Source organism: Papio anubis, chromosome 10 (genome assembly GCF_008728515.1).
Source record: "Papio anubis isolate 15944 chromosome 10, Panubis1.0, whole genome shotgun sequence".
Classification (NCBI taxonomy): domain Eukaryota; kingdom Metazoa; phylum Chordata; class Mammalia; order Primates; family Cercopithecidae; genus Papio; species Papio anubis.
This window is the reverse complement of record NC_044985.1, coordinates 113,518,256-113,523,025: the sequence shown is the minus strand read 5'-3', so window position 1 is coordinate 113,523,025 and position 4,770 is coordinate 113,518,256. Positions and strand designations below refer to the sequence as shown.

The window sequence follows — 4,770 nt, the reverse complement described above, 5'->3', positions numbered from 1 at the left end:
TCAAATACCTGTTGGCCATTTGTATGTCTTCTTTTGAATATTGGCTATTCATGTCTTTAGTCAAGTTTTCAATGGATTTTTTTTTGTTTGAGTTATTTGAGTTCTTGTACATTCTGGATGTTGGTTTCTCATTGGGTGAATAGTTTGCAAATATTTTCTCATTAAATGGGTTGTCTCTTCACTCTCTTGATTTTTATCCCTGTCCAGATGCTTTATAGTTTCATATAGCCCCACTTTTATATTTTTGTTTTAGTTGTCTATGCTTTTCAGGTCTTAGTCATAAAATCTTTGCCTAGACCAATGTCTGAAGTACTTACTTTGTTTTCTTTAGTAATTTTTTTAAATAAAAAAATCATCCTAGGGAAGTTACTTCTAGTAGTTTTATTTATTTTTTTTTTTTTCTCCCTTGGACCATAAAATTTTATTGGAAGGTCAGGGGAAGAGCCAGGGGTAAGGGTCCCTTCCTTCCCATCCCCTTACCCAGGAGACACCCTCCGAAGGACAGCAGAAGCCCCCAGAGCCTGCTGCCTCAGAGGACCTTGGAGGCAGACAGGTTGTTGTAGTGATCTTCCTGGCCCTCGAGCAGGCTGCGGTAGGTGGCAATCTCCTGCTCCAGCCGCGACTTGATGTCCATCAGCCGCTGGTACTCCTGATTCTGCCGCTCACTATCAGCTCGCACATCGCCTAGCTGGGCTTCAACACCACTGATCAGTGCCTGGATATGCGCCAGCTGGGCTCCAAAGCGCGCCTCGGTTTCTGCCAGTGTGTCTTCCAAAGCAGCTTTCATGCTCAGCTGGGACTGCAGCTCAATCTCAAGACCCTGGAGGGTGCGCCGCAGGTCAGTGACCTCGGACCTGCTTATCTGGAGCTGCTCCGTGTGGCCAGACAGCTCCCGGTTCGATTCTTCAGTCCGGCTGGTGACCCAGGCTTCAGCATCCTTCCGGTTCTGCTCGGCCATGACCTCGTATTGGCTTCGCATGTCACTCAGGATCTTGGCGAGATCAGTGCCCGGAGCCGAATCCACCTCCACACTGACCTGGCCTCCCACTTGGCCCCTCAGCACACTGATTTCCTCCTCATGGTTCTTCTTCAGGTAGGCCAGCTCTTCCTTCAGGCCCTCGATCTGCATCTCCAGGTCAGTCCTGGCCAGGGTCAGCTCCTCCAGCACCCTGCGCAGGCCGTTGATGTCGGCCTCCAGGCTCATACGCAGAGCCTGCTCCGTCTCAAACTTGGTTCGGAAGTCATCTGCAGCCAGACGGGCATTGTCGATCTGCAGGACAATCCTGGAGTTCTCAATGGTGGCACCAAGAATGTTGTCCCGCAGGTCCTGGATGGTGGTGTAGTAGTGGCTGTAGTCGCGGGAGGGCCCGGGCCCCTGCTTCTGGTACCAGTCGCGGATTTTCACCTCCAGCTCGCCGTTGGCCGCCTCCAGGGCGCGCACCTTGTCCAGGTAGGAGGCCAGGCGGTCGTTGAGGTTCTGCATGGTGAGCTTCTCGTTGCCCGCCAGCAGCCCGTCGGACGCGGCCAGGACGCCGCCGTAGCCGCCGCCGTAGCCCCCGGAGGAGGACGAAGACACGAAGCGGGCAGAGGACACGGACACACCGCGGCCGCCGGAGCCCCCGTGCATGCTGGGCGCGCGAAAGGCGACCCCCGGCCCAAAACGCACGGAGCCGCCGCCCAGGCCTCCGACGGACGACATAGCCGACCACTGGAGATAACTGTAGGAAGTCATGGACGGAGCGACCCTGGTCCCAGAGGCTGCGATTCGCGGAAGGAGCCTTCTAGTAGTTTTATAATGTCAAGTCTTACTTTTAAGTCTTTAATTAATCTTCAGTTGATTTTTGTATATGGAGAGATAGGGGTCCAGTTTCATTCCTCTGTATAAAGTTATCCAATTTCCTGCACCATTTGTTGTAAAGGGTGTCCTTTCCCTAGTGTATGTTATTGGTACCTTTGTCAAAAATCAGCAGGCTGTAAATACATGTATCTATTTCTGGGTGCTCTATTCTGTTCCATTGATCGATGTGCCTATTTTTATACTAATGCCATGTTGTCTTGGTTAGTATAGCCTTGTAATATATTTTGACATCAGGTAGTTTGTTGTCTTCAGCTTTGTTCTTTTTGCTCAGGATTGCTGTGACTATTCTGGCTCTTTTTAGCTTTCATGCAAATTTTGGGATTATTTTTTCAATTTCTGTGAAAATGATATTTGTTAGAGATTGCATTGAATCTGTATATTGCTTTGGGCAGTGGGATCATTTTAGAAATATTAATTCTTTTGATCCATGAGTATGCGATGTCTTCCCATTTGTTTGTGTCCTCTTCCATATTTTTTTCATTAGCGTTTTATAGTTTTCCTTGTAGAGATTTTTCATCTTGTTTGTTAAATTTATTCCTAGGTATTTTATTTTACTTTTTGTAAAGTGGGGTTTTTTGTATTTTTTTTTTTCAAATGGAATTGCCTTAATGATTTCTTTTTCTGCTACTTTATTATTTGTGTATAAAAATGGTACTGATTTTTGTATGTTGATTTTGTATGCAGAAACTTTACTGAATCTGCTTATTAGCTCTAAGAGGTTTTTGATGGAATGTTTTGGTTTTTCTAAATATAAGATCATGTCATCTGCAAAAAGGGATGATTTGATTTCCTCTTTTCCGATGTGTATATGTTTTATTTAGTTTTCTTGCCTGATTGCTCTGGATAGGACTTCCAGTGCTATATTGAATAGGAGTGTTGAAAGTGAGTATTGTCTTTTTCCAGTTCTTAGTAGAAAGGCTTTCAACTTTTCCACATTCAGCATAATGTTAGGATAATTTATGCAGGATAATTTTGCAAGATAATTTATGCAGGATAATTTTGCTGGATATAGTATCCTTGACTAACATCTTTTTTCTTTCAACACTTTGAATACATCATCCCATTTTCTCGTGGCCTATAAGGGTTCTGCTGAGAAATCTGCTGTTAGTCTGAAGAGGGTTTTTTAGAATAGGTGATTAAATGTTTTTCTTTTGCTGTTTTTAAAATTCTCCCTGTTTTTAGACAGTTGGACTATAATGTGCTGTGGAGAAGTCCTTTTTGCATTGCATCTGTTTGGTTATCTCAGAGTCTCTTGTATCTGAACATTTACGTCTTTTGTTGGACTTGGGAAGTTTTTATGTATTACTTTGTTAAATATGTTTTCTAATCCTTCATTCTCTCTTTGCCATCTGGAACCTCCATAATTTGAACATTTGATTACTTTATGGTGTCTCATATGTCATGAAAGTTTTGCTCATTCTTTTAAATTTCTTTTTTCTTTATTTTTATCTGACTGGCTTATTTCGAAAGACCTGATTTCAATTTCTGAGATTCTTTCTTCTGCTTGAGTTAATTTATTTTTAAAGTTTTCAGAGGTATTTTATATTTCATTCAATAAATTTGTCAGTTCCAGAATTTCTCTTTGGTTCTTTTCTATAATATCTTCCTCTTTGGTAAATTTCTTATTCATATTCTGAATTGTTTTGCTGATTTTGTGGTGTTTATTTTAGAATTCTCTTTATTTCACTGAACTTCTTTAGAATCAGTAATTTCAATTATTTTTCCAGGGTTTTGTGAATTTCTTTTTTGGTTGGAATCTGTTGCTGGAGAATTATTGTGTTCCTTTGGAGGTGTCATACTTCCTTGCTTTTTAATATTCCCTGTGTCCTTATGTTGATATCTGCACATCTGGTGTAACATTCCCTTTTTCCAATTTTTGAATTTGCTTTCTTAGGAGAGGACTTTTTCCTGAGGATGAATCTATGGTGTTGGTTGGATAGAGCACTTTGGTTTTGATTCTGGTGTGTGTAGTAGTGTAGTCTCTGATTTTTTGGGCTGTAAATAGTATCAGTGGTATCTGTCATTTCCTCAGTGGCCTAGGGTGCAGTTATTAGTGGAGGCTGTGGTGCAGTTTTCCTGGGGAGCGGGCTTCTGGGTATGCTAGTCTCGGCCCCCAGTGGTGATAGCAGTGCGCTGATTGTGCTTACTTTTTAAGCCTCAGGATGGCAAACATTGGTACTAGTGTTAGTGAGTTCAGGTGGACCCTTTTTTTCTTTTTGAGATGGAGTCTTGCTCTGTCACCCAGGCTGGAGTGCTGTGGCACAATCTCGCCTCACTGCAACCTCCGCCTCCCAGATTCAAGCCATTCTCCAGCCTCAGCCTCCTGAGTAGCTGGGACTACAAGCATGCGCCACCATGCCCAACCAATTTTTGTTTTTTTAATAGAGACGGGGTTTCACCATGTTGGCCCAGCTGGTCTCAAAGTCCTGACCTCAAATGATCTGCCTGCCTCAGCCTCCCAAAGTGTTGGGATTACAGGCGTGAGCCACTGTGCCTGGCCTCAGGAAGGCCAGTTATTTGACCCCTATGTGGCCTACTCACATATCAGTAGTGGCAGCAGTGGACTGGGAAGTTCAGTGGGTCCTAGGTAGCTAGTGTGGCATGGGCAATGGCAGTAGAAGTGGTAGGATGATACTCTGGGTCCCAAGCAATGTGTGCTGGTGTTGATGGTGACTGCAATGAGCTGGGTAGGCCAGTGTTCAGTCCTGTAGGTGATGTGGGCAGGTATGTGCCAGCTGTGGTGGTAGCAGCTGGGTGGGCAGACCAAACTTTAGGCCCCCACGAGGAGTGTTCAGGTGCCAATAGTGTAGACTGGGCTGGGCAATTCCCTGGTCCAGAGACTGTGTGCTGTGGCACAGGTGGTAGGGTAAAGTCAGGCTGAGTGAACTTGTCCACAAGACCTCTGATGGTGT

General features: G+C 44.4%; 1 pseudogene across 1 annotated transcript; it reads right to left on the bottom strand.

Moving 5' to 3' along the window:
• Positions 1 to 388: 388 nt before the first annotated feature.
• On the bottom strand, positions 389 to 1,774 carry LOC101011211 (annotated as a pseudogene). Its single transcript, XR_004176647.1, has one exon. The product of XR_004176647.1 is annotated as a keratin, type I cytoskeletal 19 pseudogene (transcript).
• Between the last annotated feature and the right edge of the window lie 2,996 nt (positions 1,775 to 4,770).